Source organism: Nomascus leucogenys, chromosome 7b, assembly GCF_006542625.1.
Source record: "Nomascus leucogenys isolate Asia chromosome 7b, Asia_NLE_v1, whole genome shotgun sequence".
Lineage (NCBI taxonomy): Eukaryota > Metazoa > Chordata > Mammalia > Primates > Hylobatidae > Nomascus > Nomascus leucogenys.
Genome location: NC_044387.1, coordinates 45,708,352 through 45,730,896, shown reverse-complemented (window position 1 = coordinate 45,730,896; position 22,545 = coordinate 45,708,352). Strand labels below are relative to the sequence as shown.

At 51.1% G+C, this 22,545-nt stretch overlaps 1 long non-coding RNA gene and 1 pseudogene across 1 annotated transcript; both read left to right on the top strand.

Annotated features, from left to right (window-relative positions):
- The window catches only part of LOC100596141, a 240,503-nt pseudogene that overhangs the window by 3,510 nt on the left and 214,448 nt on the right, over positions 1 to 22,545 (top strand).
- Positions 12,154 to 13,225, top strand: LOC115835973. Its single transcript, XR_004030957.1, has 2 exons — positions 12,154 to 12,237; positions 12,858 to 13,225. It is a non-coding gene; the product is annotated as an uncharacterized LOC115835973 (long non-coding RNA).

The following is a 22,545-nucleotide window of genomic DNA, read 5'->3' as shown; positions in this document are numbered from 1 at the left end:
GGCACCCTGTGCATTTGGGATTTGGCACACTGTGTCTCGTCTGCGGCCTCCACTGGATGATGAGACCGTAAGTGTGTGGCTTGACTGAAAGTTGTTGACTCTGCTGGGGTGCTGGTACAGTGCTGGGCACGGTAGTGTTACAGAGGAAGTGAGCCACTTAGTTTCTGCCCTTAGGAGCTTTTATTCTAGTTGCACTTGACCCTGCCAGCTGTGAGACACCTCCCAGTAGAGCATACCGACTTTCAAAGTCTGTTTAATTGTATCTTAGTGTCTGATTCCAGTTTTATTTCTTGAAGGAGGGGAGTGTCTCTAATGTCTTATTTTGGCACCCAGAGACCAGGTAGGCATCATTTTTGTCCCAAATTGTGGAAGGAATGTACATTTGGCACAGATTACTTCCCTTTTTTCTCTTGTACACCTTTCACCTTTTTTTTTTTTTTTTTTTTTTTGAGTTTGATGTGTTTGGACAGTAAGGGTTTAAGAGATTAAGATTAAATTTCAACTTTGTCTGTTGTGCATATAGCCTAAGGAAAACAAAAAGTTAAAGAGGAAAAATACATTGTCTCTAAAAAGAAGACTCATTATTCAACTTTTTTTATTTTTAATTGTTTTCAGAGACTGGGTCTCACCCTATCACCCAGGCTGGAGTGGTGATCACAGCTCACCGTAGCCTTGAACTCCTGGGTTTAAGAGTTCCTCTTGCCTTAGTCTTCTCACTAGCTGAGACTGCAGGCCCGCGCCAGCACACCTGGCTAATTTTACAAAAATTGTTTTGGAGAGACGTGGTCTTGCCATCTTGCCTAGGCTGGTGTGGAACTCCTGGGTTCAAGCAAACCTCCCGCCTTGGCCACCCTAAGTGTTGGGATTACAGGCGTGCCCCATTGTGCCCAGCCTAAACTTTTTTTTTTAATGCTGAGCTGTACACAAAAGAAAGTAAAGGTCTTGGTCAAGCCTAGGAAAGAAGTATGCAAAGAAACTGGTGGCAGGCTGGATGTGGGCATATTTCAGGGCTTTGGGAGGTGAAGAGGAGAGGATTGCTTGAGGCCGAGAGTTCGAGACCAGCCTGGGCAACATAACGAGACCCTGTCTGTACAAATAAACATTTTATAATTAGCCAGGTGTATGTGCCCTAGAACTTAAAGTATAATAAAAAAATAAAATAAAATCAGCCAGGTGTGGTAGTGCGCACCTGTAGTCTCAGCTACTTGAGAGGCTGAGGCAGGGGGATCTCCTGAGTCCAGGTGTTTGAGGCTGCAGTGAGCTAGGATCACACCACTGTTCTCCAGCCTGGGCTACAAAGCGAGACTCTGTCTCTAAAGAAAAACATACTGGTGGCATTGTCAAGATTTGTCAAGAAATAGCCATTATACTGGGCCCAGTGGTGCGCACCTGTAGTGCCAGCTTTTCAGGAGGCTGAAGTGGGAGAATCTCTTGAGCCTAGGAGTTTGAGTTCAGCTTGGGCAGCATTGCAAGAGCCCAGTCTCAAAAATATTAGGTCAATAAGATTTATTTTAATTAAGCAAGAAAAAGAAGTATCTGCTAAAATTTAAAGCTATTCTTATTCTTTCTCTGTCTCTTCTAGTGTTCTTGGGGAAGATCCCGACTAAGCCATTTTCCAGTGGCACCTCTTCCACCATGAGTTCCTGAGGCAGTCTGATGGGGCTACTTTATTCCAGAACAATCACAGTGAGACCTTTTCTCCCGATAAATGCTGCTTTTCTCTGCTTAATATATTCTCTTGCTTACAAAACACTGGTGTCTCCTTATCATGATTTGGTTCTACCCCACTGGGCCCAAGAATTCTTGCCCAGGAGCAATTGAATTTTCTTCTTGCGTGCTTTTTAAAACTTTGGTGGGGTAGAGCCAATTTTAAATCTTCTGATCCATTTTTTCATTGTTTTTCTCTCCCTTCTGCATTTTCTGCAGACTCCGTTGAATCCTTGCAGTTACTTAGGTTTGCTTCGTCTCCCCCATTACAAACTACTTGCTGGATTTTTCAACCCTAGTTCCCTCATTTTTGTGATTTATGCTCATTTCTTTGTACACTTAGTCTTGCTCCATCTCCTAACTCATGGCCTCTGGCCCTGGATTATTGTTTCCGTCTTTTAGTTTTTGTCTTCTTCTACCTCAACACTTACCTTCCTCTCCCAGTGTGTACCCTATCACCAAGGTTGTCATTAACCTTTCATATTATTCCTCATTATCCATGTATTCATTTGCAAATAAGCATATGTTAACAAAATAACAGGTTTATGGAGATAAAATTTACATACCTTAAAGTTCAGGCTTTTAAAATGTACCTTTCAAGTGGTTTTTGGTATATTCACAAAGTTATGCATTGATCACCACTATCTGATTCCATAATATGTTCAATACCTCAAAAAGAAGTCTGTACTCATTAGTAGTCATTTCACATTCACCACTCCCTCTGGCTCTGGGCAGTCACTGATCTTTGTGTCTCTATGGATTTGCCTATTCTAGGTATTTTATGTAAATGGAATCATACAACATGTGACCTTTTGTTTGGCTTTTTTCATTTAGCAAAATGTTATCAAGGTCTATCCCTGTTGTAGCATGTATTAGCACTTCATTTCTTATATGTCTGAATGATAGTTCATACCTTATTTGTTCATCAGTTGATGAACATTTGAGTTTTTGCCACTTTGGGCTATCGTGAATAATGCTACTGTGAACAAGTGTGTACAAGTTCCTCTGCAAATTTTTGTGTGGACATAACCCTTTCAGTTACCTTAGGTATATATGTAGGAGTTGAATCGCTGGGTCGTGTAGTAGCTATGTTAAACATTTTGAGAAACTGCTAAAATGTTTTCCAGAGCTCTACCATTTTACATTCTGTGTATGAGGATTCCACGTTCTCCACTTCCTCACCAGTGTATGGATTTTGGGGTGTACTTTTCAAAAATGGGATTAGGCTGGGAACAGTGGGTCACACCTGTAATCCCAACACTTTGGGAAGCTGAGGTGGGAGGATCACTTGAGCCCAGTAGTTTGAGACCAGCCTGGGCAACATAGGGAGACCCTGTCTCTACAAAAAATAATTTAAAATAAATTAGCTGGGCACTGTGGCACACACCTATAGTCCCAGCTACATGGGAGGCTGAGGTGGAAGCATTCCCTGAGCCCAGCAGTTTGAGGTTGCAGTGAGCCATGATGGCAGCACTATACTGTAGCCTGGGCGTCAGAGCAAGCCTCTGTTTCAGGGAAGAAAAAAAAAGTGGGATCATATTTTTGACACTTTTCTTCTCGTTTTCTTAGCTTCATACTTCTGGAAATTCCATTAAATTAGCTGGTACCACTCTAACTCATTGTGTTTCATGGCTTCATAGTAATATTGCATAATATAAATATACCATTCATTCGTCAAAGTTCGCAGATATTGACTGTTAGGTGCCAGGCACTGCTCTTAAGTATTGAACAAAAACACACAACAACTTTTGCATTCTTTAGAGTTTATTTTCCAATGGAGGGGGTGGAGGGAGGTAAGAATTTAGGAAATAAATTAATTACATATATAGCATAGGGTTTCACCAGTGAGTGCAGCTTGAATCGTCGGCGGCTTTCTTAGTAGTATAAATACAATACTAAAGACGAAATTACTCTAAATGGTGTTACTTAGATTACTGTAATAGGTATTACTATTACTCACTTTGCAGGTGAAAGTGGAAACAGCATCATAAAATGAAAAATAGGAAACAGCTGGTTAATGTGGATCTGGAGTTTTTCTAGGACGTAAACTGATGAGCTAGGAAAGTAAATATGTGAGTCGTTGGTAGCAAAGTTTGTACATTTATAAATTTTATCCAAATCCTCTTAATCTAGTGATGAATACACTCTTCACAAAAGGATGAGGGAGGTATATGTGTATGTGTTGTAAGGTTCCGAAGGATGCAACTGAGAGTACTTTGGGGGACATGGCAAAACTTCCAGGCCCATTCAAGAGTCTTGTTTTCTGAGACATAAAAGTCTGAGCTTTTATGTATTTATTATATTGCCCTATTAATTATTGAGATTGTGCCTTACAGTAAAACCTGCTTTAAATTGTTGACGCTATAATTTAAAATAATCTGGGTCTCCTAGAGTGGTTAAGCCTGGAAGAAAAGGTTGTCCTTCCTGCCAGGGCAGATTGTATATGGATATGCAACCTGGTTGTGCCTGTGCTAACCCCTACTCTGTTGGGCCTAGAAGTACGCAGTTAAACGTTTCTGTTCTGATTTTTTAAAAAATGTTTGACTTTGTTTACTTTTATTTTAATTTAGAGACAAGGTTTCACTATTTTGTACAGGCTGGTCTCGAATTCCTGGGCTCAAGTGATCCCCTTGCCTCAGCCTCCCAAATGCTGGGATTACAGGCATGAGCCACTGCACCTGGCCTTAACTTTGAAATGAAGTTAGAAATGTACATTTTATTATTTTTTTTTATTATTTTAGAAACAGGTCTTGCTCTGTTGCCCAGGTTGGAGGGCAACAATGGTGCAATCACAGCTCACTGCAGCCTCCACCTCCTGGGCTCAAGTGATTTTCCTGCCTCAGCATCCTGAGTAGTTAGGACTACAGGTACTCATCACCACAGCTAATTTTTATTTCTGTAGAGACAGGGTCTCACTATGTTGCCCAAACTGATCTCGCACTCCTGGGCTCGAGTGATACTCCTGGGCTCGAGTGATTCTCCTGCCTCAGTCTCCTGAAGTGCTAGGATTATATGTGTAAGCCACTGTGCCCAGCCTAGAAATGCACATTTTAGACACACATTTACTCAACTTTCCTCTTGCCTGCCCAGGACTATCCAACTGTATTTTTGTGCCTCAGAGTCCTTTCACATGTTCTGCTTTTACTGGGAACTCGTAGGCAGTAAGATCAAATGCTGACCTTTGAGGCATCTACGCACTTCCAAAACCTGCTTCCTCTCTCATTTGCCACTTTATTTATTTATGTTTCGAGATGGAGTCTCACTCTGTTGCCCAAGCTGGAGTGCAGTGACACGATCTCAGCTCACTGCAGGCTCCGCCTCCTAGGTTCAAGTGATTCACCTGCCTCAGCCTCCTGAGTAGCTAGGATCACAGGCAAGCGCCACCACACCCAGCTAATTTTTATACTTTTAGTAGAGACGGGGGTTTCACCATGTTGACCAGGCTGGTTTCGAACTCCTGACTTTGGCCTCCCAAAGTGCTGAGATTACAGGCCAGAGCCACCATGACCATCCTCATTTGCCACTTTAAATTTTAGGAGATGAAAAAATTAAGTATCCCCAAAAGCTCAGAGTTTCCTATTTGGGACTTCAGTTACAGAGATTCATTTTTTTGTTTCCAGGCTGGGCGCACTGGCTCACACCTGTAATCCCAGCACTTTGGGAGGCCAAGGAGGGAGGATTGCTTGAGTCCAGGAGTTCAAGACCATCTCGGGCAACATAGTGAGACCTTGTCTCTACTGAAAATAAAATAAAAAAAAAAATTAGGCATGGTGGCGCTCCCCTAACTAGTCAAGTGATTACACTTTTGTTTTATTGTTTTTTTTAGAGACAGGATCTCCGTCTGTCACCCAGGCTGGAGTGTGGTGCCGCAGTCACAGCTCACTGCAGCCTCAAACTTGTGGGCTCAAGTGATCCTGCCTCAGCCTTCTGAGTAGCTGGGACTACAGACACACTCCACCATGTCTGGGTAATTGTTTTTAGTTTTGTAGAAATGAGGTCTCCTTGTGTTGCCCAGAATGGACTTGAACTCCTCGCCTCAAGCAATCCTCCCACCTTGGCCTCCCAAAGTTCTGGGATTATAGGTATGAACAACCATGCCCGGCCTCATGTGACTAGTCCTACAGAGGCCCTCGATGGCCTGGAATGATTGATTCCAGGACCCCGTCTGCTCATCCCAAAGCACCAAATCCTACTGGCAAGGAAAAGACCCCCATTTCAGAACTTCCATGGCCACCCCCCAACCCTGGGATTGGCAACTTTGCAACCTGGGCTTCCCCAATAATCAGATTTACAGTAAGACCCCAAAGAGGTCCAGGCGCTTCTAAAACAACTTATACAGAGAATCCAAACCCAAATCCTCAAGATGTGAGCCCACATCACATCCTCCAAAATAGAGCACCCATGACCACTCCAGCCTTGCTAGGGACACAGCATACTCCTTGACCCTCGCCACTACAGAGGACAGTTGCTCTCACAAACTTGGGAGTCCATTGGTTCCCATGCACTAAGCAAACTTTTATGGCCTTAATTGACACTGTTTCCCCAGAGACCCCACTAAATGTAAAGGAGGAACTCTCTCTGTTCCCTGGGGCATAAGATAGAAGGCAAACAAGTCCGCCTTAGCCTGATCACTGGTGCAATAGCTTTGCAGAATATTCCAGTGGTCTCAGGTGTTTCTGCTCTTGAATTTCCATCACTGGGACGGATGCTCCAATTGGAATAAAACCCACACTTTGTCCCTTACTGTTGGTCTCGGCAGACGAGACCCTGAGGACCTGCCCAAGCCATTAAAATCATTAATATGACCCAAAATAAATCAAAACAGGGACTTCAAGGATTGAGCGAAGGGGTGACTATCCCCTCTGTTTCTCCATTTAACAGCCCGATTTGACGTGTTCTTCAAATGGAAAAGAACAAATGGCATCTCATGGTCGATGCTGAAACCTTAACCCAGGGGGCCATGGGGGGCCTCAGCCCCTGCAGGCTGAAAGGATGGAGCCCATTCAGTCTTTTGCCGGCCAATATTTTGCTATTTTTGCTTCCTTGCAGTGTTTCACAGTACCTAATTCAACAGCCTCTCAGCCTCTACTCCCATTCTATTTATTGTGGTAAAATATATAACAAAATTTACCGTTTTAACCTTTTTCTTTCTTTTTTTTTTGAAACAGGGTGTCACTATGTCACCCAGGCTGGAGTACAGCGGCGCCATCGCAGATCACTGCAGCCTCAACCTCCTGGGTTCAAATGATCCTCCCACCTCAGCCTCCTGAGTAATTAGGATTACAGGCTTAAGCCACCATGCCCAGCCTACTTTAATCAACAAAAAGCATTTTTAAAGTGGAAGATTTTATTTTTGTGTGGGTTTTTTTTTAGACAGAGTTTCACTCTTGCTGCCCAGGCTGGAGTGCAATGGTGTGATCTCGGCTCACCGCAACCTCCGCCTCCCGGGTCCTGGTTCAAGCAGTTCTCCTGCCTCAGCCTCCTGAGTAGCTGAGATTACAGGCACACGCCACCACACTCAGCTAATTTTTGTGTTTTTAGTAGCGATGGGGTTTCACCATGTTGGCCAGGCCGGTCTCGAACTCCTGACCTCGTGATCCGCCCACCTTGGCCTCCCAAAGTGCTGGGATTACAGGCATGAGCCACCACGCCAGGCGTGTGGGGTTTTTTGAGATGGAGTCTCACTCTGTCACTCACGCTGGAGTGCAGTGGTGCGACCTTAGCTCACTGCAACCTTGCCCTCCTTGGCTCAAGTGATCTTCCCACCCCAGCCTCCAGAGTAGCTGGGACCACAGGGGCGTGCCACCATGCCCAGCTACTTTTGTTATTTTTTGTAGAGACGGGGTTTCGCCATGTTAGCCAGGCTGGTGTCAAACTCCTGATGAGTTCAAGGGATCTGTCCGCCTTGGCTTCCCAAAGTACTGGGATTACAGGCGTGAGCCACAGCATCCTGCCTGAAAAATATTTTAAATAACTGTTCCAGCCCTGGCGTGGTGGCTCACGCCTCTAATCCCAACACTTTGGGAGAATGAGGTGGATGGATTGCCTGAGCTCAGGAGCTTGAGACCAGCCTGGGCAACATGGAGAAACCCCGTCTGTACTAAAAATACAAAATTAACCAGGCATGGTGTTGTGTGCCTGTAATCTCAGCTACTGAGGGGACTGAGGCGGGAGGATGGCTTGAACCCGGGAGTCGAGGCTGTGGTGAGCCATGATTGTGCCACTGCACTCCAGCCTGGGGAACAGAGCAAGACCCTGTCTCAAACAAACAAACAAAAACCTGTTTCAGTAATCACAAAGTAGTTTGTATCAGACAAACTCTCTTGCCAATAAAAATTCAAAACTTGCACAGAGAAATAGATCTCAGGAAGAAAGCAGTAGTCTTCATGGGCTGATGACACAGAGGTTAGAGTTTGGGGCCTCCAGAGTGTTTCTAAGTTGAAAGGGAAAATCCAGGAACAGAGACAGGCAAATCGGGGTAAGCCTCAGATTTTGCATAAAAATTTCTTTCCAATCCTTGGATGCCTCCTAATGGTATAAGACTCCAAGAAAGGCCAGGCACTATGGCTCACACCTGTAATCCCAGCACTTTGGGAGGCCGAGGTGGGCATTCAAAATCCTTGCTCTTTCTGAAGTAGACTAGGGGCTTCCCCGAGGGGCAGTCTCACCTCATCCTGAGACCTTTGCGTGCCTTGTGGGTAGAAATATTTGGTGAGTCCTCTAGGGGCCCTTGGGACCTTGGGCTATGAGGACCAGGAGCATTAGAGGACTGTGCCCCTTCTCCCCACTATAGATTGAAGTAAAGCCCTTGGTCAAGTTCACCAGTAGGGAGTTCAGCTTGAAGAGGATGCCGTCCCGAAAACAGACGGGTCTTCGGAGTCAAGATTGCTGTGGTCACCAAGTGAGTGCAGAGGGGCTTGGGCTCACGCACTGAGGGCGCCTGTCCCTTCAGCTGTTTCTGCAGAAAAGAGCATGTGTGGGTCTCTCCTCTCTGTGCGTGGCCGCTGCACGGTGAGGTCAGGCCCCAGGGAACACTTGGTGTGTTCAGCTACCTCCTGTGTTTCCTCCAAACCAGCTCAGGAATGTCTTTGCTGCCTTGCTTGGAAGCAGTAGGCTGGCTCCAGGAACTGCCCAAATGCAGGGTTTTCTGGCCTTGCTTGGAATTTGTCACGGTCCCAGGTTCCTGTTGAATGGTTGTAACTAACCCCCGCCCTTTTGTCATGAGTCAGTTGCCAAGAGAAGCCTGTTTGTTGCTTTGAGAGCAGTTCTTGCAGGCACACATCACTTCCTTAGAGAATTCATTTGCTTCCCCAGGATGGAATCTGGCTGGGCCCCGGACCTTGCTGGTCACGTGGGCCAGGGCCTCCATCAGTCATACCCTGGACTCCTCTCTGTGTCTAAACACCACTCCCCACCCCCAACTGCATGGCAGCCACTTGGTAGCACTCTGGGAGGGCTCTGGGCATGAGCATCGAGGACTCCATCAGCAGCCCCTCCAAATAACCACGGCTAATGAGGGTGGCTTGAGAAGCTGCTTTGATGTGCTGCTAAATCCAGTTGCAAAACAGAACTAAAGGCCTCTGCACAGCACTGTGTTCTGACTTTGAAGTATTCTTACTCTAGTGTCCTGTGTGGAGGTATTGGAATTGTTCATTGCTAAGACTCAGAGGAGAAACGCACTTAGCATCGCAGGACTTGGGGCACTGGTGCTGAGCCAACCCTTTATTCGTGGGATGTTTATTTAGGCCTGGGCCCGGGGCAGGGGTCAGGGGATTCTCCTCTCACACACCACGTGGATGGCAGCACCAACACCGAGCCTGATCTCCCAGCTGGGAGCACAGGTTGCTAACCCCAGATCTGGAATCTTTCAGATGCCCTTGCTGTGCTGACTTGACTTAGGCCTCCTGACCATCCCACAAAGATCATATGTGACTTGCAGAGGGTCTGGCTGCTTCAGCCTCTTAGAAAAGTCCTGAGAAAGTACTTGCAATGAGGACCGAGCTTGCAGAGGGAGGACAGGCATGCACAAGGCTCTGTGTGCAGCCCCAGACCTGGGCACCTTCGTCACCGTCCTCACCCCACCTCCGGGTGTGCAGATAGGGGGCAGGTCTCCTGTGCTGTGGCCCAAGCAGGGCTGTCAGGACACTGAGAACATTCCCTCCTCCTGCAGGAGAGAGACGTCCAAGGTGCCCTACATCGTGTGCCAGTGTGTGGAGGAGATTGAGCGCTGCGGCATGGAGGAGGTGGGCATCTATCACGTATCCAGAGTGGCCACGGACATCCAGGCACTGAAGGCAGCTTTCGGCGTCAGTGAGTGTCGGCCTGCGCAGGATGGGATGGAGGTGTGGGCGGCCGTGTCCACGATGAGATCTCAGAGCGCTCCATGGCCAGGGCATGTCACATCCTTCTCTGTGTCTTTTCTTCATTTACTGTTATATTATTTTTAAGAAAGAGAAGACAAGAGTTGTAGAAGGAGCTTCTGTAGAGGCCAGTTTTTAAACCATCCTAGCTACAGATGCTGCTTGCTGGGGTGCACCAGGGGCTTCCTCAGGGCCTTGGCCTTCCTGCCTTGGGGGTGGACAGGAGGTGGAAGCCCAGGACTCAGTGCAGTCTGTCCACTGCCCTGTGTGAGGATGCAGAGGGCAGAAGGCACTGATGGGACCCAGCTCAGACCGGGGCTTTAACATCTCTGCCTCCATCTCACCAACCCTCAGAGGCTGTGAAAGACCTGGAGCTGACCCAAATGCCAGGGGAGGGCACTGAGACCCCAGAGGGTCCTTCCCAGCATCTTCAAAGCAACAGGATTGTGTGCCTGCAGACCCTTCTTTGGGGCACACACCACCCACCCTGACCAGGATCCCTAGAATGCCCAGCATCCCTGGGAGGGCCCTGTGGTAGTTTCAGCTCCCTCTGGGGGCCCAGAATGGACCTGGCCTGTGGTGAGGATGTAAGCACCAATGGCCAATTGGGTCCAAACACTGAAACCAATCAGATTCTCCCATGGCCTTCCTGCTATCAGAAGGCACTGGTGCAGGGGTGGTTGCTATATACAGGGCAGAGCCACCCATTCCCCACGCAGGCACTGTGTCCTGCCACACTGGCCTCCTCCTGGCCATCACATGGGGCCAAGCAGGGGAGAGGAATGGGAATGCCCACGCACCCCCATCAACTCTGCAGACACAGAACCATGCACAGCTCTTGGGAGGAGTCAGATGAGCTGCTCAAAGCCCGGGAAGGAACCGCACTATGGTCAGTGTGGCAGGGACGGTGCTTTAGCCAAGGCAGGGATGGCGGGTGACTCACTCGGGATCCTCAAGGAGGCCGCAGCATTTCCGTGCTCTTTCCAGATAACAAGGACGTGTCGGTGATGAGGAGCGAGATGGACGTGAACGCCATCGCGGGCACGCTGAAGCTGTACTTCCGTGAGCTGCTGGAGCCCCTCTTCACTGACGAGTTCTACCCCAACTTCACAGAGGGCATCGGTGAGCACTGGAGGCCTTGGCCTCATGGGAGACGTCTCCTCCACGTGCACTGCTGCCCTTGGAGGCTGTGAAAAGTGAGGTGTGGGAACCCGAGCTGTGCCCCCTCTGCCATGGTCGGCATTTTAACCCAACCTCAGAAAGCAGGGGACCAGAACCGAGCCTGTCCTGGAAGCCCTCGCCCATCCCCAGAGGGCTCCCGGTCCTTATTCCTCAAGGAGACCAAGAGGCTGAAATAGTCAGCACTGCCATGCTGTGGGGTCCTAAAGTCTGCTGTCCTTCCTGCCGACCAGGGCTGAAGGAGGGTGCCCAGGTGCTCTAGCCACGGGTCCTGGCCCAGTCGAACATGGGTTCGAACATAGCCTGACCCTTAGTCAACCTGGAGGCTGATGTCTAGAGTGGGCGCTGGCACGTGCAGCACCTGTAGCCTCTGCATCACCCTTAGGGCAGGTCTGCCTCCCAGGCCCATGCACAGAGGACCTGCTCTCCCAGCCTGCAGGTGCCCCTGTGGTGTTCAGGACGACGAGCGGGTCTCTGCGTACTTGGTGGGGCTGGGGCCTCCCACTTCCCACCTCTTTGTGTCCGTCACTCCCCTGTTTCATTCCACGCCGAGCCTCCCCTGCCTTGGGCTCCTCTGGGGAGGGGGTGGTGGCAGGAGTTGTCCAAGGGCAGCTCTGCCCATGAGCGGCTGCTCCCGCGGCTCCTCCTGCTGCTGTTTGCCGCGTGCTGCTGACCCGTGTGAGGTAGAGAAAAGGCGTTCAGGTGGCTCATACCCCACACCAGCGCCCCTCACAGGGTCCTCACTGGGGGCCAGAACTGTGAGACTGAGGATGATGACGAGCCTGGGCTGTGCAGGGACACAAGCCCCAGGTGCTCCATGTGACCACCTCGGGAGAGGTCTCTGGCTCGTTGTGACCCTGAGGAGTAACCCACCGCCTCCTGCAGCTCTTCCAGATCCAGTTGCAAAGGAGAGCTGCATGCTCAACCTGCTGCTGTCCCTGCCGGAGGCCAACCTGCTCCCCTTCCTTTTCCTTCTGGACCACCTGAAAAGGTAGCCCAGCTCTCCCGTGGCAGCCCAGGACTCCAGGGAGGAGTGGGTGCCCCTGTGTGTCAGTGGGCAGCTCCTGCTGAGCCCACAGCTCACTGGGGAGCCTGACAGCGGGGCCATGTGCCTGACACTCCTCTCTGCTTGTGGACCTGGTGATTCAGGGAGCAGAAAACAGAGCCACTTGAAGGCTTTCTGTCTGCCTCTGTGTGCAGTGTGGATTTAGTTGTGCTTTTTTTGTGCTGGGAGAGCACAGCCACCATTTACAAGCAGTGTCACCCTCGTGGGTGGCGAGGACAGAACAGGAGCCTCTGCTCTCTGTACCTATCTGGGCCCGGTGGCCTCCCCTGTCCTGGCTTCCATCTCTGTCTCAGCGACCATCCAGCCCTGCGCAGGAACACATGTTGCTTAGAAAAGCCAAATCCAGCCCTTGTCTCGGTCTCCTCTGGTCTCATGATGTGCATCTGTTACCTTGAAATTGGAAACCAGTCTATCAATCTCTGGCCAATTTTTGTTCCCTCTCCAACCTCCTTCCTCTTACGACTTTTTATTTATGTAGGATGTGTGCTGTCTAATGATGGGATGACCACACTTTTCCATGTTCTAAAAGTGCTCCTCTCCCGCAGGGCCCCAGGGCTGATGGTTGCTTTGGGTCTACAGCTACGTCTTACCCGCCTCCTGGCTCGAAAGCCTGTGTGGTGGCAAAGCCGGTGCGGGGCTGGGGAACACGGCGTTCTCCAGGAGGGGGACCCGGCTCTCCTTCTGCAATGCAGGCAAAGGCCTAGATGCCAGTGTGACCTCCCACAAGGCATGGCTTCCAGACTCCCCGACCAGAAGTGATGCTTTTTTGCCTCGGGCCCTGGGTTTGAAGCAGCCTGGCTTTCTCTCGGTAAGTGGCTGGTGTCTTAGCAGCTGCAATCTGAGCTCAGCCACCTACACACCACCGTGGGGGAAAGAACTGCCGACACTTTCATTAAAAAGTTTCCTGAGACGACTTGCGTGCATGTTGATTTCATGATGAGCGCCGCTGGGAAGAAGCCCTGAGCCAGTGGGGTGGGGCTGGAAGTGGCAGGTGCAGTGATGGGGCTGGGTGCCCAGGAGGCCTCAGTGCTCAATCAGGCCACGGTGGCCAAGCCCAGGCTGCAGGGAAGGCCGGCCTGGGGGGTGTGGGTGAGCACAGGCAGGCGCCAGCTGGGCAGTGTTAGGATGCTGGAGCAGCATCCGTAACTCCACTGAGTGGGGTAGTCTGGTTGGGGCAGGGACCGCTGTTGCTTTGGCAGAGAGAGATGATCCCCACTGGGGAGAGGCTGTTCTGACTCTGCAGGTGGGACAGGGACAGATGGCTACCAGGGTGACCCGGCTGGTCTTCCTTTGCTGTGCTGAGCCCTGGGACATGGAGGATTCCCGCCACACACAGCCTGGTCCCGGGTTCTTACCTGTGGCCACCGCTCTGGCACGAGCCCCTCAGTCTTGGGTGGTTTCTGCCTGGCCCGGGATTTGGTGTTGCTGCTGAGTCCAGCCTTTCCACCACCTCCGCATGGGCCTTGGGTGTTGTCAGCTGCCTCCCGCCTTGGCTTCAGTAGCTCACCCAGCTTACAGGGGCGCTGCCCTGGGCTGGAGATGGGCATGGACCCTGGGTCCTGCTTCAATGAATGCAACTTGAGGAGACCCGGCCACATCCACTGGGCCACAGGTTGCCCTCGGCAATGCCCACATCAGCCGTCAGCCTGAGCCTCCCCAGGAGATCAAGGCTCACATGACAAGGGCTGCCCGTGACCAGTGAGGTGGCTGAGCCCAGCCAGGACCTTTCTCGGACTCCCGGGATGTGGCTCTGCTCGTGAGCGGCCTGGTCAGCCCTCTCGGGGTGAGAGGGGCTTGTCACACGGGCCCCTGCCTGCGGTGTGACCCTTCTCAGCTTCTCTCAGCAGCCCTGCCTGCGGAGTGTCACCACCACCATGATCATTTCCCTGACACTGCGAGGGTGTGGGGACGTCCTGGGTAGAGAGAGACAGGGCCCGTGGCAGCAGCAGGCTCACGGGTGCCCTGCACTGGTGGGCTGGGGACCTGGTGGAGACCACACCAAGGGCTGGACAAGGGGACGAGCCTCCACCCTGGCCTCTCCGCAGGCCTCCGCAGCCCCTCCCACACAAGAAGGGTTCACATTGGGTTCTGCCCTCACTGCAAGAGCTACCAGTGCCACGTGCTGTTCTGCACAATCTGGTGTCTGCAGGGGAGGAAAGGGCTGCCGCTGGCCCATTTCTGAGTGTTCAGCACCTAAGGGTGACAGCACTGTCTGTCCCTACCCTCCGGGTCCTGTTTGAAAATCAAACCCATGCTCACAGTCCGATTTGTTTTTTCTTTCAGAGACAGGGTCCCACGTTGTCACCCAAGCTGGAGTGCAGTGGTGCGATTATAGCTCAATGCAGCCTCCAATCCCCGGACTCAAGGGACTCTCCTGCCTCAGCCTGCCAAGTAGCTTGGACTATAGCTGGGTGCCATTGCACCTGTTTTATTCTTATTTTGTAGACATGGGGTCTGGCTATGTTGTCCAGGCTATTCTCAAAATTCCCGGCCTCAAGCAATCCCGCCTCGGCCTCTCAAAGGTTGGGATTACAGGTGTGAGGCAAGGCACCTAGCTCAGCCACAGAGCCCTATTGCATCTCTCTTACTAGGAGCAAGAGCTGAATGCCCCCTCATCCCCATTCCAGAGTGTTGGGGCTGTGTTCAGCCGACGCCGGGCCACTGGCATGGCCCAGGGAGCGGGATCATTCACTGCTGTCCCAAATCTGAGATCATTCCACCTCGACAAGACTCCCTCATCCAATCCCTTTACTTGAAAGCTGGGGAAACCAATGTGCACAGAGCACCCCCAGCTCACTCGGGATCTCAGAGCTGACCCATGAGCAGAGGCTGAGATCCTGGGATCTTGTCTCCCAGCCGCACCGCAAGCTTGCTCCCTTTCTGCTTGAAGAGATGGGGCTGGACCTCGACCGGCAGCCCTGGCCTGGACATGACTGTGCTCGTGCAGGTATTCAGGCCGAGACGCCCCGGCATCATATTTTTTTCTTTTTTTGAGACAGTGTCTCACTCTGTTGCCCAAGCTGGAGAGCAGTGGCATGAAATTGGCTCACTGCAACCTCTGCCTCCTGGTTAAAGTGATTCTTCTGCCTCAGCCTTCCAAATAGCTGGGACTACAGGCTTGTACAACCACGCCTGACTAATTTTTGTATTTTTACTAGAGATGGGGTTTCCCCATGTTGGCCAGGCTCGTGTCGAACTCCTGACCTCAGGTGAACCACCTGCCTTGGCCTCCCAAAGTGCTAGGATTACAGTTGTGAGCCACTGCGTCATTTAAATGTAGTGAGAGGCTGGGTGTGGTGGCTCATGCCTGTAACCCCAGTAGTTTGAGAGGACGAGGCTGTCAGATCACCTAAGGTCAGGAGTTCGAGACCAGCCTGGCCAACGTGGTGAAACTGTGTCTCTACAAAAAAATAGAAAAAATTATCCCTGTGTGGTGGTGCGTACCTGTAGTCCCAGTTACTCAGGAGGCTGAGGCATTAGAATCGCTTAAACCTCCGAGGCGGAGGCTGCAGTGAGCTGAGATGGCGCCACTGCACTCCAGCCTGGGTGACAGAGCAAAACCTTGTCTCTAAATAAATAAATAAATATGGCCAAGCACGGTGCCTTAGGCCTGTAATCCCAACACTTTGGGGGCCAAGGCAGGTGGTCCTTGAGGTCAGGAGTCCGAGACCAGCCTGGCCAAGACGGTGAAACACTGTCTCTACTAAAAATACAAAAATTAGCCAGGCGTGGTGGCAGGCACCTGTAATCCCAGCTACTCGGACACTGAGGCAGGACAACCACTTCAACCTGGAAGGCAGAGGTTGCAGTGAGCTGAGATTGCACCACTGCACTCTAGCCTGGGCAATGGAGCAAGACTCCATCTCAAATAAATTAATAAATACAGAGCAAGATTCTGTCTCAAAGAAATAAATAAATGTACATCTGTAATCCTAGCACTTTGGGAGGCTAAGACAGGTCGATCACCTGAGGTCAGGAGTTCGAGCCCAGCCTGACCAATATATCGAAACCCCATCTGAAATACTAAAAATACAAAAATTAGCTGGGAGTTGTGACATGTGCCTGTAGTCCCAGCTACTCGGGAGGCTGAGACAGGAGAATTACTTGAACCCAGGAGGTGGAGGTTGCAGTCAGCCGAGATCTCGCCACTGCACTTCAGCCTGGGTGACAGAGTGAGATTCTGTCTCAAAAGGAATAAATAAATAAAATACAAAATAAAAAAGTAAGTGTAGTAAAATTGCAGAGTCGTGCTGCGGAAGCGTGCTGGTCCTATCCATGGAGTGGAGGCTGATTTCATACACAAATGTCACAAGAACTTTTTTTTGTTTTGTTTTCTTTTTTTTTTTGAGATGGAGTCTTGCTCTGTCACCCAGGCTGGAGTGCAGTGGTGCGATCTCGGCTCACTGCAAGCTCTGCCTCCCGGGTTTATGCCATTCTCCTGCCTCGCCTCCCGAGTAGCTGGGACTACAGGCCCCGCCACCACACCCAGCTATTTTTTTGTATTTTTAGTAGAGATGGGGTTTCACCATGTTATCCAGGATAGTCTCGATCTCCTGACCTCGTGATCCACCGCCTCAGCCTCCCAAAGTGCTGGGATTGCAGGCATGAGCCACCGTGCCTGGCCACAAGAACTTTTATACCCACCCCTGAAAGAAAGCCCTGATTGCCTTCTGAAGAAGCAGTACAGGACTAACACGTGGGCTATCCCAGACAGCTCTGGAAAAATAAACAGAAAACAGAAAATGACACGCTAAGCCCTTGAGGCCAAAATGCCCTTCCCAAAGCAGCTGCCAGAAGACAGGGAGCAGGATCGGGTTGAGGTCACTTCTGGGTGAGGGGGAGAACGGTCAGGCCCGGGGCAGGGGTGTTGGAGCCTGGTTGGCCTCACTGGAACAGAAGAGAGCTGCTTCATGATGCTCAGCTGACAGGCAGAGCCTTGCATAACCCAAGTTCTCACGGTACAGAGAGGCCAGCCAGCGCGGGGACAAAGACACACACGCACTGAAATGGTTTCCCGGAAGACAGGGCCCAGTTGCATTTCTCAAATGGGACCAGATTGGAAGGGAGACCAGCTGCTTTGGGCAAATGAGGCCACTTCTGAATGAGCTCCCAAACTAGATGGTGCCGAGGGCCGTGGACCTGGCAGCTGGGCTAGACATGGCATGGCCCTGTATTCCAGGAAACGGCATCTCAGTGCTTGTCTCGCCAGTTCTCCAAAAGAACCATCCACTGGCCATTTTTCCATTCCCCTCCTATGCACAGACTGGGCGGGGCCTGACCAGAAACTCTCCCTTAGGGTTTTCCGTCACTGCCAAAACTTGAGCCCAGCAGTGAGGATGTGATGTTAAAATGTGACTCTGGGCCAGGCAGTGGCTCATGCTTGTCGACCCAGTGCTTTTGGGAGGCTGAGCTGGGAGGATCAATTGAGATCAACAGTTCAAGGCCAACCTGAGGGACATAGATCTCTACAAACAAATAAAAACTAGCCAGCTCTGGTGACATGCACTGCTAGTCTCAGCTGCCCAGAAGGCTGAAGTGGCTTCAGCCCAGGAGTTCAAAGCTGCAGCTATGATCGTGCCACTGTATTCCAACACGAAAGACATAGCGAGACCATGTCTTGAAAAAAGGAACAAATAAACTAGGTATAGAAGAAACATACCTGAAAATGTCAGGGCTGGGTGCAGTGGCTCACGAGTGTAATCCCAGCACTTTGGGAAGCTGAGGTGGGTGGATCACCAGATGTCAGGAGTTCGAGACCAGCCTGGCCAACGTGGTGAAACCCCATCTCTACTAAAAGTACGAAAATTAGCCAGGCGTGGTGGCATGCACCAGGTATCCCAGCTACTCAGGAGGCTGAGGCAGGAGAATCGCTTGAACCCAGGAGGCGGAGGTAGCAGTGAGCCAAGATCACATCATTGCACTCCAGCCTGGGCGGCAAGAGCAAGACTCTGTCTCAAAAAACACAAACAAACAAAACAACGTACCTGAAAATAGTAAAACCTGATACGACAAAGCCATAGCTAACCTACTACAGAATGGGGAAAAGTTGAAAGCATTTCCTCTGTAAACAGGAACAAGAGGAGGATGCCCATTCTCACCACTCCTATTCGACATCACACAATCAGGGAAGAGAAGACAATAAAAGGCATCCACACTGGAAAAGAGGACATCGAATTCTTCTTGTCTGATGAAGATGTGATCTTGGATCTAGAAACATGTAAAGGCTCCACCAGAAAACCCCTAGACCTGATAAATAAATTAATACAGTCATTTGCAGAATACAGAATCAACAACAACAGCAACAAAATCAGGAGCATTTCTATACACCAATAATGGTCTGGTTGGGAAAGAAATTAAGAAGGCAATCCTATTTACAATAGCAACAACATGGAAAAATGTATGCCACAGAAGAAATTTCCCAAGGAAGTGAAAGATTTCTACAAGGAAAACTACAAAACACTGATGAAAATGTTTAAGAGGACAGAAAGAATTGGACAATCATTTCATGCTCATGGAAGGAATTCATAGCATTAAAATGACCACACTGCCCGAAGCAGTCTAGAGATTCAATACAACCCCTACCAAAATACCAATGTCATCACTCACAGAATTGGAAAGTCCTACAATTCATAAAAAAGAACCAAAAAAGAGCTCAAAGACCCAAAGTCATGCTCAGCAAAAACAACAAAACTAGAGGCATCCCATTTCACTGCAAATTAGAACTACAAAAGTTTTGGCAAGTGCATAGTAACCAAAATAGTATAATCCTAGCATAAAACTTGACACTTAGATCAATGGGACAGATGAGAGAACCCAGAAAGACAGACACATATTCACAGCCAATTGATCTTTGACAGAGCCGACAGAAACACACACTGGGGAAAGGACACCCTCTTCAATGAATGGTACTAGGAGGGTTGGATGGCCACATGCAGAAGAATGAAACTGGACCCTTATCTCTCAGCATATAGACAAATCACTTCGAGATAGATTCAAGACTTAAATGTGAATGTTAAGATAGGAAACTACAAAAATCTTGGAAGGAAACCTAGAGAAAACTCTTCTGGATCTCACTCTAAGCAAGGAATTTCTGACGGGCTCAAAAGCCCCACATGGAGAAGGATGAGCTGGAGGATGGCCCACTGGACCTGTGTCCAGCAGAACTCCTGACAGCACATGAGGGAGCCTTAGAGGCCAGGTTCCTCCTTGCTGTGCCCACGCGGGAAGTGGGGTTGCTAGGGTCAGAAGCCGGTCCAGACTTGCACGTGAAGCCTGCCTTGTTTGCAGTGGCACTGGATCCCCGACTTGCAATTGCGGGCGTCGGCTTAAATGGTCCCCCAGGGGTGTGATAGAAAGTAAAGACAAAAGTGCCACCCAACAGAGTTGCTCCCCGTGCCAGGTACTGCGGTCACCATGGAAGTGTGCTGCCTTGGGGGCCCCCTGGTGTTCAGGCCCCACCCCCCCGTGCCCTATTACCATTGGGCCTTTCTCTTTAAAGGGTTTCTTCTGACGGAATGCAGACCTGGGCCCACCTCTGTACTGTCAATTTCCATGGGTGTGGCTGGAGGGCTAGAACTGGCTCCAGAATGCAGACCTGGGCCCACCTCTGTACTGTCAATTTCCATGGGTGTGGCTGGAGGGCTAGAACTGGCTCCAGAAGTGCCAGGCCTTGGGCTTCTCATGCCCACATCCATGCTTGCAGCTAGGAAGGGGACAGGAATCAGCGAGGTGACCTGGGCTGAGTCCCGGGAGTGGGAGGAGGTGGCAAGAAGGGGATGTGAGGAGGAGAACAGGGAGCCTGATGGTCTGCGCTTCCTCCCAGACACAGGAGCTGTGGAGGGGACCTCTGCAGCAGATGTTAGGGGGGCCACTGGGCCCAGGCAGTCTTGGGACTTGTGTCTCTCCTGCTGTGCATCCATACTGGGTGCTTTAGAGACAGCAGGCAGACCAGAAGCCCCTGTTGCAAGTGAGGACAAAGCGTTGGCAGGCCATGAGGGTCTGCACTCCCAGATGGCCTTGGGCTCGCCCCGCAGTACACTGTTGATGCGCTCGAACGCAGCCTCCTTCTCCCGGTCCAGGTCTTCAGCAGTGACCCGGAACCCCAGCTCTAAGGGAGGCGGCAGCATCAGGGGCTCCCCTCGCCTGCGTGGCCGCAGGGGAAACTTGCGTCTACGGGGCCTAGACGCCTGGGATCTGGGGGAGCCATTCCTGGGGGCGAGTGTCTGCCCTGGTGCTATATCTGCTGCCTTTTCATACCGGGTGTGACCCGAAGAGACAGCCTGAGGCCTGTCCTCACTCGCTGTCTTTGAGGACCTGATGGTCAGCTGGCAGTGGGATGAGGCTGACCCCCTCCTCCGCTTTAGCCACGGGAAGCCTCCCATGGAGCTGTAGGAGCTCGAGATGGCATTGCGTTTGGTGCCCGAGCTCGTCCAGGAGGTCTGCGATCTCTCATTGTTTCTGACTTCTGACCTCTGGGCATGGAGGTCTCTCTGCACAGGCCCAGGCCTGGGCACAATGGGAGAGAGGCCTCCTTTGTCCCGCAGGGGCCTAAATTCAGAGCGTGCATCCCCGGTGACCTCGGGGACTCTTCTCTGATAATCAGGACTCTCTTGGACTCTAGGGTCCTTGTCCTGCTCAGGCATCCCTGCCCCGCTCTCCTTGAGGGCCCTCAACACTATCTTCCCTGGACACAAGTGTGGGGACGGCCGGGTGTTGTGGGCCCCAAAGGGGTGACTTCCTGCTCCTGGGCCCCACAGAGAGTCCTTGTGCTCAGTGCAGTGGCTGAGCTGGAGGATGCCCTGGAACTCGGAGCACAAGGCACGGGCTTGCTGTGGTACCTGTGCCATGAAATTGAAGTCAGGATCACCAGGAAGGAACACACTGCTTGCAGGATCACGGAAAGCCTTCTTACAGTTGTCTTGACAGCACTGATGCCAAGTGTCCGGGTGCTTGTAGGATGGCCTGCCACTCAGTCGAGGGGCAGGAGCAACGGGGAGATCCCACAAGCAAAGTGAACTGGGGGATGGGCTGAACGGGCTCCAGGCAACTGAGCCCTACTGGCAGGTCCTCGGCCTGGGCCCAGACAGGAATGAGGGGCACAGAGTGCCCAGGTAACCGCTCCTGGGAGCAGTGGGGAACCGTCGTTTTTGAACTCTCCAGAGCTGGGCTCTGAGCGTCCAGGTCAAGCTGCCAACTCGGCCAACCGCTAAGCCAGCAGTTTCTTCTGTTGCCGGGCAACGCGCCTTTTAAACCTGAGGGAGTGGCTGCGCGTGCAAAGAACCCGCGTGAGGGACGGAGCGACCTTAACGGATTAGCGCGGCAAGTTTGCCGGGCAACGCATCTTTTAAAGCTGAGGCAGTGGGTGCGCGTGCACAGAATGGCGCGAGTGACAGAGCGACCTTAACGGATTAATTAGCGCTGCAAGGTACCTGTGCAAGATACCTGCTGGCAATGGTGGTCGGCGGACGTGGAGGGGGTGGGGGGCATGCAAGAGGTACTGGAAGGAGAGACCCGGGCACAAAGTTTGCGGGAAGAACAGGTGCCAACAATGGCTGCAGATCTGCCCGTGGATCACTGAAGATTCCTGCTCTCCTGCTGAGGTGGAGTTGCAGTGAGCTGAGATCGCACCATTGCACTCTAGCCTGGGCAACAAGAGCGAAACTCCGTCTCAAAAGAAAAAAAAGAAAAAGAAAAAAAGAGGCCCGGCGTGGTGGCTTATGCCTATATTCCTAGCATTTTAGGAGGTGGGGGTGGGCGGATCAGGAGATCAGGAGTTGGAGAGCAGCCTGACCAACATAGTGAAACCCCGTCTCTAGTAAAAATACAAATTTAGTCAGATATGGTGGCACGTGCCTGTGGTACCAGCTACTCGGGCGGCTGAGACAGGAGAATCACTTGAACCCAGGGGCGGGGCAGGGACTGTGATGCGTCGAGATCGCGCCACTGCACTCCAGCCTGGGCAACAGAGCCAGCCTCGGTCTGTTTTTTTTTTTTTTTTTTTGAGACGGAGTCTCCCTCTGTCGCCCAGGCTGGATTCCAGTGGCCTGATCTCCGCTCACCGCAAGCTCCGCCTACCGGGTTCACGCCGGTAGGCGGAGCTTGCAGTGACCTGAGATCTCGCCACCGCACCCGGCTATTTTTTTGTATTTTTAGTAGAGACGGGGTTTCACAGTGTTAGCCAGGATGGTCTCGATCTCCTGACCTCTTGATCAGCCCGCCTCGGCCTCCCAAAGT